The 11582-nt window shown below is 30.1% G+C and overlaps 1 protein-coding gene and 1 pseudogene across 1 annotated transcript in view; one reads left to right on the forward strand and one right to left on the reverse strand.

Annotated features, from left to right (window-relative positions):
- Positions 1-1057, reverse strand: part of LOC113385531 — a 243216-nt gene extending 242159 nt beyond the window's left edge. Inside the window, exon 1 of the mRNA XM_026623385.1 lies at positions 914-1057. The gene's annotated coding sequence lies outside the window, so the exon portion shown is untranslated. The remainder of the gene's footprint in view (positions 1-913) is intronic.
- Positions 1-11582, forward strand: part of LOC113385533 — a 53739-nt pseudogene that overhangs the window by 29644 nt on the left and 12513 nt on the right.

Consider the following 11582-nt stretch of genomic DNA (forward strand, 5'->3'; position numbering starts at 1 on the left):
TTTTCAAAATTTTCAAAAAAAAAAAAACAAAAATAATGTTTTGCACGATGCCATGCACCACTAGTTTTTTCCTAATTTCTAATCGATTCATTAAAATAATACGTAATAGTATCTGAATGAGGTTGATATGTTTTTCTAATTATTACTTGAAAATAACAATATATCTATTTTTTAAAAAAGTGTTATTTTGGCATATTTAAAGTGATACAAATCGTTTTAAGCGTTAATAAATATTTATTTATTTATTTAAGGCCTTTAACCAGTCAGTCATTTAGCCCAATTTAATATATATATATATATATATATATATATATATATATATATAAATATTTCAAAGTGAAGGGATTGTTGTAAAAAGGCTAATAGTGTGAAATCCAATATTTAAAATAGGTTTTTATATTTGTTTTAATGTTGAAATAAATTAATATTCTTATAATTTATAAAATGTGTATGATATTAAATAAATTAATATTTATTTTTCGTTTAATTTGTTTGTTATTCACCATATTAAAAACTGTCTCAAAGGCTATAACAGCCTTTAGACAGCACGGTTTTTCCATACAAGAGTGAACTTTTCGAATTACACGGTTGTTTATGGAACCTATCTTCCGTGTAAAACGTGGAATAGGTGTACATTATTAGCAGTTGCTGCCTTTTGTTTGTAAAAAAGCAGGTTGCAGAACAAAATTAATAAAAAAATTAAATAGTAAAGCTAGACAATTACTTAGAACACATTCCTTCAGCTCGAAAGAAAATTTTGCAACGCACTGTAGCACGCGCCACATGTTCGGAGATAATCCGATTTGTAATGTGCAACACTAAAACCCAAGTTTCCGGAACGCAAAATTACAATATTCGCAAATAAGTTAAAAACCAAGTCAATCGTATTTTATAAGATTCAAGACTGACATACCTGGCTACATATTTAACTTAGCAATTGACCTCATTGAATACTGTATACTGTATTTCCATCAAAAGGGCTCAAATCGATATATACTAAAACCAACACTCGCGCACGCAAAGTGTCTGGTCACACACACTGAAAATTTTCACACAGGGAGAAATGATATTACAACACAATATTACAATCAATTATAATTTTATATCACAACAACGGATTTCGAGTATTAGTTTCAGATGTAAGTTTTATGTACAATTTGCTTGGCGGGTGTTTTGATATTTGAACGATTTGAACGGAGGGACATACACATAAAGCGACACAACACTGAACACGTTTACACTGAACGGACTTCGGCAACCAACTGTTGAGAGCTGAGGCCGCGCGATTTCGTGAGCCGCCGTGAGCCTGTGTGCGCGACAAGTGCGCCAGTGTTAGGCGGTTAGGCTGACAGGCACTCCAAGTGGGGGGACAAGCCAAGTATAATGCTTTACAATCCCCAATATTTTTTTGGCTTTTTTGCGCGACATTATGGTTTCTGAACTCAGATTGTTTCTAGGCATTCACTGCGCTCCTATATGCATGAACGATTCAGGCGAAATAAACCCATAGGAACAAAAAAGAAATAAATTAAATTCCATTTCCCTTAATATTGATTCAACGAAGAAGCAATAAATTAAAACATATTTCAGAAAAACTGATATATGTTATCATAATTCATCATATTATATTTATTTAAACTAGTTGGCATTGGTATTTTGCCTTGAGACAAGTTACATGAACTTCCCGATTTGTGTAAATAATCGACTTAATTCATGATAGATAAATTAATTTATGAGTAGTTAAAAGTATTCGAAGTCGATTTATTACACATTATTGAAAATCGAACACGTCAACCCAGTCGGAATATTTTTTAAAAGCAAATTTTAAAAAATCAATAATTTTAATAATTGAGCCAGTTTTTTGTAAGACTTTAATTGTTTAGTATGTTCATTAAGACCAAGCATTTATCGTTATACCAAAATCATCTAATTTTAATTTCAACAAATGTCAAAAGAACTACTCATTTTCTCAAACTTTGATGAATTTTTAAAATTAAACTACTTGTCGTAAGGCCATAATATTTCAGTAAGTTTTATAAGACCATGATATATATCGCCCAAAAAAGTTCCATAAAAATCGGCTTAATTTTTTTTTCAACAGTTAATTACAAGAAAACGGCTCGGTAGATTTTCACTTAAAACTAATCAGTATCATTCCCAACTAATATCTTTCGAACAGTTTTTGATTTTTTAAAATCGGTTCGGTAGTATGATGTTAAATGTGGACGAAAGGTTTAACACTTTTTTCCAAATTACAAAGAAACGGCTCGACCGATCGTCGCACAAAACTAAGAATCGATAATCCTCATCGAGATACATCAAATGATTTTTAAATTTCTGAAATAGGTTCAGGCGTTTTTGAGCAAACGTCGATGAAAGTTCTAATTTTGAAAAAAGACCATACTTATTTTAAAAGACAAATGCCAAAAAGACCATACTAATTTTTGCAAACTTTGACGAATTTTTAAAGCTAAACGAGTTGTCGTAAGGCCGTAATATTTCAGTATGATCTAGAAGACTATGGTATCTACCGTCAAAAAAATAATAATAAAAATCGACGAAAAAAAATTTTTTAACACCTTATTACAAGAAAACGGCTCGGCCGATCTCTACCAAAAACTAATCAGGTCGATTCCCAACCAATATCTTTCGAACGATTTTTGAATTTTCAAAATCGATTCAGAATTGCGGGCTAAAACGTGGACGAAAAACTTTTCACTTTTCTGCTATTTACGAAGAAACGGCTTGGTCGATCGTAGCACAAAACTGACAAACAATAGTCCTCATCGAGATACATCGAATGACACATACACATACTTTTTCCAAATTTGGTCTCATTCGATTCAGAACGGCTTGAAAGGTCGAGAAAACATAAAATTAGCGAATCTTTTTTTTTATGAAAACATAAACTTCTCCTTCGGAATAAAAAAATAATTGAATTCTAATTAAATCATTCAAATATATAACATCACGCAGGGTAAGTTATTGTAATCGTCCAAAAATCGTAAGTGAAAATTTTTGCACAAATTTACGTTTCAGAAGTTTCTGAAAAAAATTATGTGTGTGTGTATGTATGTGCGTTATGTATGGATACAATTGTTATAAATGAAGCTAAATGTGGAAAAAATGTTAGTTTTTGAGAGAACGAACCATTCGATTCAAATGATTTAAAAAACATTCATATTTCTATTAATCTTAAGAATTGTAATGCTTTTAGTGCATTCATTTAATAATGTAAAATCAAAATTTTGTAAATAATATATATTCAGAGGTCCATTAAGTCTGATACTTTGATAATGATATGTATAAATTCTTTTTTGCCAGCAAAATAGGCAAAATAGGCAAAATAACGTTTATTTGTTAGCCTAGGCAGCCATTCGAATTCATTTAATTTCCATTATTAATCGGATAAGGATTGTATTTTCAAATTAGAAAAAGAAACTAGTGGGGTGTATGGCATCGTGCCTTAAGGCAAATTGCTGGAACTTCCCGTACCGTAACGAAATGTTCGAGGAATACTGAATGTTTTCAAATAGATTATTATTAATATTGTAACATTGTCTAATATTTATAAGAATTAGTTGATATTATTTGTTTAAAGTATATTAGAACTAGAGCCAGAATTAAAAATAAAATCTGAATTATTTTCGATATACAAAAAAAATTTTTTTTGAAAAAAATCAATTATTTTGTTAAGATAAGCAGAAAGTTCTTTCAATCATTCAAATCGGACTCTTAGTTCTCTCAAAAACTGCCATTTTTTACATATTTAGCTCCGTATCTTCGTAATGGCTAGGCCTGCCTTTGCCAAAAACCAATAAACACTTCTCCCAATCATTACTAATTGAATGTCTTTTAGATCATTCAAATCGGATAATCCGTTCTCTCAAAAACATGATTTCTATTTTTTGCACTCTTTGCTCCGTATCTCCGAAACGGCTAGACCTGCCTTTGCCAAAAACTAATCAGCTCTTTTCCCTGTCAATTGGAATCGAATGTTTTTTGAACCATTGAAATCGGTTGATCCGTGCGCCCGAAAACGTGACTGGAAATTTGTATCCATCATACATACACACACACACATATCCATTTTTTCTGAGATATGTCAAAATGTTCAGAAACCTTCAAAACGTCGAGAAATGTAAAAATTTTCAATTTCGATTTTCGGCCCATTACAATAACTTACCCTACGGAAAGTTAATTAGAGAAAATGTGCAGTATTTTCTTTATAGCGTTGTCAAAATAAGTTTTGTTGCGTATCCTGTATATCAAATACTTATTAAACCGTCCAAAAATCGAAAATGAATAATCTTTACATTTCTGAGCATTTTACCATACCTTAGAGAAAATTGATGTATATATGTATGCGTGTGTATATAGATACAATTTTTCTTCGGTGTTTTCGGCAAAACCGGTTAACCTAATTATTCAAAAAACATACAATTCCCATTGATAAATAGAAGTGCTTATTAGTTTTTAGCAAAAGTTGGTCCAGCCGTTTCGGTGATACGAAGCAAAGATTGCAGAAAATAGCAATTTTAAATTTGTGAGAGAACGGAGCATCCAATTTACATGGTTTAATACAACATTCCACTTGTATTGACGTAGTGAAGAATTGATAAAATTTTTGCAAAAAAAAATTTAGTGCCAATATGGCGGTCGAAAATCAGATATTCAACAGTATGAATGAACCGAGATGAATAGGTATCAAACACTTTCAAAATTTTGAAAAGAAAAACAGTTTTCAAATCTTTTCCAAGTTTAAAAAAAATATCAGTATTTTCAAAAAATGCACATTTTCAATTTTTCAAATGTTTTCAAAAAGGTTAAAAAAAATTTAAATTCTCAAAAAATCTAATTTTTCTTTTCTGAGTGTTAAATATTTTAAATTGACACGGAAAGTTTCAGCAATTTGCCTTAAAGCACGATGCCATGCACCACTAGTTTGTTTTTATATAGCTTTATTGTGTCGTATTTGTGAAATATCTATTTTGTCAAAAATGGTCGGCCTCACGGAATTATCAATACAATCGAACAGTTCAACTTTTCCAAATGTTTTATTTTATAAATTTATGTCAAAATAATCGAAGTTATATAATCAATAATCGATAGAGTCTTAGGTCTTAACCTTTCCACTCACCAATTGCAGAACTTGTAAGTTTTTTACCGCCCAAGTGGCGGCACCCGAGTGGAAATGGTTAACATACATATATGTATAATCACATATCATTCACATCAATCACATGTCATTCTTTATGCCAAAATTATCAAGAAGTCTTGAAACATTATGTAACAAAAAAAATCAATTCGATTTGGTGTTACAATTTCAATAATATGAAAGCGGTTTATGACAATTTCAACATTTTATCCTTCGTGAATAAATATAAATATTGTTTCAACATAAAATAATAAAGATTTTTTATGTAATTATTTCTGTAAATACAGACAATAAAAAAGCAACGCGTGTCCGTGTTCTCATGAGCATTGTTTTCAATGTCTTATCGAGAAAGTTATTAAATATAGAGTATTATTGTCAAGGTGGACGGTGTGCATTACGGCACCAGCACTTGTCAATCGATATTGGATATTGTGCGTGTACACGTGTTCGTACGCGAACTTATCATTTCCGAAGACTTGTAAAACTAGCTGTAAGTGGAATTCTGTCTTAAAGCAATTAAGGCATCGTGCCTTAAGGCAAATTGCTGGAACTTCCCGTAACAAAAATTATTATTTTTTTAAAAACTATTAACATTTTTGAAAAAAATTTACTTTGAAAAAATAAGATTTCTGAGAAACTATAAATTGGACAAAAAATTACTTTTTTAAAAAAAAAATTTTTTTTTTTTTAAAAAAAAATTTTTTTAATTTTTTTAAAAAGAATTTTTTTTTCTTTATTTTGACATATTGTGGAAGATCTGAACTTTTTTTTCAAAGCAATCGTACTGCTTTAACTGCATAGGGACAAAATATAAAGCGCGTAAGCGCCGCGTCGCTGTCTAACGCATAAGCATTGGTACGGAACCCATAGGAATGTTAACAAAATTTATACTTATTGTTAAAATCTCTATAAAATATCTGATAATTTGATGTGCATATGTCTAATGATCATTTTTGACCGCCAAATGGCTCATTTTTTTACTTTTTCCTCCACATCTCCGAAACCGCTAGACCTACCTTCATGAAAATTTGATCTTGTCAATACAAGTGAAATGTTTTTTGAATTATTCAAATCGGACGCTCCGTTCTCTTAAAAACTGAGTTACCGTTTTCGGCACTTTTTGCCCCGTATCTTCGGAACGGCTAGACCTGCCTTCGCCAAAAACTAATCAGCACGTCTCCTTATCAATACGAATCGAATGTTTTTTGAATTATTCTAATCGGTTGATCCGTGTTCCCGAAATCGTCGACGAAAATTTGTATCCGCACATACATACACACACGCACATACACACACACACACACACACACATACATCCATTTTTTCTAAGGTATGCCAAAATGTTCAGAAACCTTTGAAACGTAAAGATATATAAAAATTTTCATTTTCGATTTTTTTGCGATTACTATAACTTGCCTTTAGGCAGTTAAAAAAACTAACTAGTGTGGCGCATGGCATCGTGACTTAAGGCAAATTGCTGGAACTTCCCGTACCTTTTTCCGTACTTTTTTGATAATTTAGATTTTTTTCGAAGTTTAAAATTTTTTGGAATCTAAAAGAAACGTTTTTTAAATATTTTGAGAATTGGGAAATTTTTGAAAATATTCGATTTTTTTTTTAATTTTCGAAAAATTCTCAAATTTTTGTAAGAAATCTTTTTTCTTTTTAATTTTTTTGAAATTTAGTTTTTTTTTAAAGGATGAAAAATTTCGAAGATATGAATTTTTTGAAACTTTGATTTTTTTTGAAAATTTTAGAAAATCACTAAATTTTCTGTAAATGCATTTTTTGCATACTATCTACTCAATCAAAATGTTTTTTGAATTATTAAAATTGGACGCTCCGTTCTCATAAAAACTGAGTTACCGTTTTTGACACTTTTTGCCCCGTATCTTCGGAACGGCCAGGCCTGCCTTCGCCAAAACCTAATCAGCACGTCTCCTTATCAATACGAATCAAATTTTTAAATTATTCAAATCGGTTATTTTATACTGTCGAAAATATTTATATATCTAATATTTATATATGTCGAGGATATTTGTTTGAACCATATACATGAATTTTAAAATTAAAAATCTTGGTACGGAACCCAAAAAAGTTTACGCAAAATGGGTACACATTGTTAAAATCTCTATAAAATATCTGATAATTTGATGTTTGTTTGAAAGAACGGAGCATCCAATTTGAATGATCCAAAAACATTTTATTTTTATTGACAAAATGATTAAAACCCAGTTTCGGAGATCCAATAAAAGAAGTAAAAAATGCCATTTGACGGTAATAAATGATCATTAAACATATGCACATATGGACAAATTATCAGATATTTCATAGAGATTTTAATAATATGTAAGTACAAATTTTCCGTACCAATGTTTATCCGTTAGACTGTAACGCGGCGCTTTCGCGCTTGATATTTCATCGCAAAAAACTTCAAATAATTTTGAAATATAAGAAAATCATTATTTTCAAAAGTCTTTTTTTTTCAATATTCTCAAAAATCAAATTTTTTTCAAAATTTTCAAAAAAAATACGGTTCGGGAAGTACGAGCAATTTTCCACTAGGTATTAGCCTCATGATAATACCTGAGATTAAGTCTCGGATACGATGTGTCCTGTGTGAACAATAAAGTTTACAAAATTCTAATTATACATTATTCACTCTACAAGGAAAGTTTTCGAAATAAGAGGATTTTGTCAATATTTATCCATTTTATACTGAGTTGGAGTACCCCCCCCTTTCACTACTAGGTATCTTACCCAGATCCAAACTGGCTATAATTTTGTATTTCAACACAATAGTTGTGTATAATCAAAAGATTTTATTAAAAATCCATCCATCCATCAAATCTGAGCAGGACTCGTCCATAGAGTGAAATTGACTAAATTCACAATGAATTGTTGAACAAATTTTCATTGCAGTTCGGCCAAACCAAGTACTGGATTTAATTGTGCATTTCAACAAATAGATGTGTATAATAAAAAGGTTATATTGAAAAAGATCACTTACTTCTTATTTTATTCATTTATATTAAGTATAAAAGACGAAATTTAAATATTGTAGTACATAAAACATTGCAGTTTGGCCAAACTATGTCAAACAGTGAAAAAATTCAAATGAGAATACAACATGAAAAATATACTATGAATAAATTCGATCTTAAGGATTTCTGGTAGTTAAGTTATTACATTTAGTAAAAGGGCAATATGTACAAAAATATATTGCTGATTTTATGTAAAAAGTAACATTAGTTCTACCGGTAAGTTCTGTCTAAATCTAAGATATCATTTTAATCATTTAGTTAATGCATATTCAGCACTATATTTTTATTGCTGAATTTATTCATATTGACGAAGAAATAATCTACAGTGAAGTTGATTAACATAAGTCTTAAGTGTGAAATAATATATAATAGTTACCCATGGCGACTTATAAAGTTAATTTACGCCAATGTATTTTATACGAATTTTAGCAAGAAAGAAATGCTTCAAAGACATTCAATATTTTTGGTCGAGGTACAGTTTTTGATAAGATATGAAGAAGAAGTACAAAAAAATTGAAACAGATGATTTTGACCAATTTTTTTGACTACTCCGGCTTAATGATTCTATTTTTTTCTCGAGAATTCTACAGAGAATATTTCTTGTGTTTGCTATATATTTAGAAAAAGAAACAGCACACTTTTACACACTTTTGCATGGAATCTCACCCAAGGGTACACAAGCGTTGAAATGCGAAAATCAATTTATATGTAAGAGAATCGCAAAACACTGGAATTCAGACAGGTATACACATATCTTCTTAAATCGAAATAAATGTTCTAGAATAAAAATAAATATATACGCCAAACACACACAACATATACATTCCCTATAATCGTGAGTACAAAAACCCAGAAAAGTGTAGTGATTATACACGAAAAATGCTATTCATACAATGAAAAGGATAAAAGCATTTTGCCCTTGTTTTCGCTCTATAATTAGAATAGACAAATCCTCTTACAACTATATACGTAATCGACAACGTATCAACGAATGTACATATATACATATATATTCGCATGTACATATATACAGCATATATATACTGAAATGTCAATGTTCAACCCTGCTTCGTTTAGCGCCATTTCTGTTTAGCACTCTTTTATTTTGCTCAAGTTACTCTTTAAAACATGGGTAAAATCGTGGAAGAAATGATAGATTCAGTGAAATTAACCAGTTGAACTAAGGTTAATGTGAAAAATGTCGAAGGAATAGTTCATGAATCTGTTGATTCTTTCTAATTTCAATGAAGAAAAGAGCTTTCTAAAATAACTTTTTAAAATTTGGAATGTTCAGTTAAAATTAATTATAATTTATATTGTTAATTTGAAATAGCATAAAAATACAAGTAAAAAATTGAATTTTAAAATAAAGTATAGAATACCAAAATCAAACGTTGTAAATACTCCAAAATAAAACAAGAACTTTAATGGTTTTTGTACATACGAGGTCTGTTCAAAAAGTACCCGAAATTTTCGTTTTTTCAAAAAAATATTTATTTATTCGTCTACATAATGTGGTCCCCTTCAAAGTAGTCCCCCCCAGATATAATACACTTATGCCAGCGTTTTTTCCAATTTTCGAAGCACCCTTGATATTCACTTTTTGATATGTCCTTGAGCACTCTCAGCGATTTTCTTCAATCGAGGAAAACCGCCGTCTTTTATGGGTCTCTTCAACTTTGGGAATAGGAAAAAGTCACACGGAGCCATATCTGGTGAATTTTTGCACTTTGCGACACTTTATTTCGTTTTTTACGCAAAATTTAATACAAATTCTTTGACTTTTCAATTCTTCCATTGTAAAAATCGCCGAGCTCAGAAAAACACGTCGAACCTTAGCGACTACCACAGACAAAGTAAACAGTGAATATAGCTGAAAATTTCATCATACTTTAGGGGCATGTATACCAACACAATAAAAAAAAAATTTTGACAATCAGACACTCCAGACCCGCGAAATTTAATTATTAGTAATTCCGGGTACTTTTTGAACACACCTCGTATATCTATCTCCACTATTACTGAAATTGGGGACCAATTTAATTTAAAGTTGAAAATGATAATAAAAATACTGAAAGGAATTCATGTACTCTATATGTAGCATAAATTCATAAATATATTCGCTGATATGAAAAACAGTTATTAATATTACTACATAGCCAATTATCTATAGGGATATTCATTACTGAATACTGAAAACATAAGATAAGTAGACCAAAATACAAAAACATTTACAAATACCAGAAAATACCAAGTTGTAAAACAATACTGATTAACCTTGAATACATATGACCACTCTTTTCCAGGTATTCTAAAGTTTTCTAAAAGTATTCAGAAATTGTATAATTTGTAATGTTAAACAAACAAAAAATGATGATAGAAGCGTTTGTATTGCAATGGTGGCTTGACCTTCAACCTTGCAACCGTTTGAAAATAAAGACTCAAATCACAATTGGAAGTATGTATTAAAAAAAAAAAAAACACATAAAACGACATTTCATGAGCTCATAGAGCTTTGCAATAGTTCTGATAGCTGTACAAATAATAAAAAAATATTGTCAAAGCCAAGCACTAGTAATAGATTCCGAAGTGAGAAATATTGCTTATATTGCTGCTTCATATGATTAACGACACGAATAAAGAAACCCAAACGCAAATAATTATTATAATTGTAAACACAGGGATAGTAGAGAGATAAAAATTAGTGGTGAATGGCATCGTGCTTTAAGGCAAATTCCTGGAACTTCCGGTACCGTAATGAAATATTCGAGGAATATTAAATGTTTTCATTTTTTTTTTCAAATATATATGTTTACAGGAAACTAAATAAACAAAACTTAATCAATCGAATTCAAAATGAAGGACATTTGTCTAATATTTATAAGAATTATATAAACTTAATTGCAAAGTTAAAACTATTTATTTTAGTGAGCTTTACAACTTTAGCTAGAAAAAATTAAAATTCGATTTATTTTCGATATTAAAAAAATGGAAATTAAAAAACAAAATTGAATTTTTTTTTTCAAAAGCAATTGTTTTGTCAACACAAAAAGAAAGTTTTTGAATAATTCAAATCGGATGCTTATTTCTCTCAAAAACTGCAATTTTTTGCTTATTTACCTTGGTATCTCCAAAACGGCTGGACCTGCGTTTTCCAAAAATTAATCAAACTTCTCATCGTCATTACAAATTGAATGTTTTTGGATCATTCAAATCGGATGCTCCAATGTTCTGTCAAAAATCGATTTATTTTCTGCACTCTTTGAATCGTATCTCCGAAACGGCTGGACTTGCCTTTGCCAAAAACTAATCAGCACATCTTCCTTTCAATAGAAATCCAATGTTTTTTGAACAATTCAAATCGGTTGATCCGTGCGCCC

The sequence above is a fragment of the Ctenocephalides felis genome, unplaced genomic scaffold (genome assembly GCF_003426905.1).
Source record: "Ctenocephalides felis isolate EL2017-DRISC unplaced genomic scaffold, ASM342690v1 CF-g0.4_SCAFFOLD_03571, whole genome shotgun sequence".
In the NCBI taxonomy this organism is placed as follows: domain Eukaryota; kingdom Metazoa; phylum Arthropoda; class Insecta; order Siphonaptera; family Pulicidae; genus Ctenocephalides; species Ctenocephalides felis.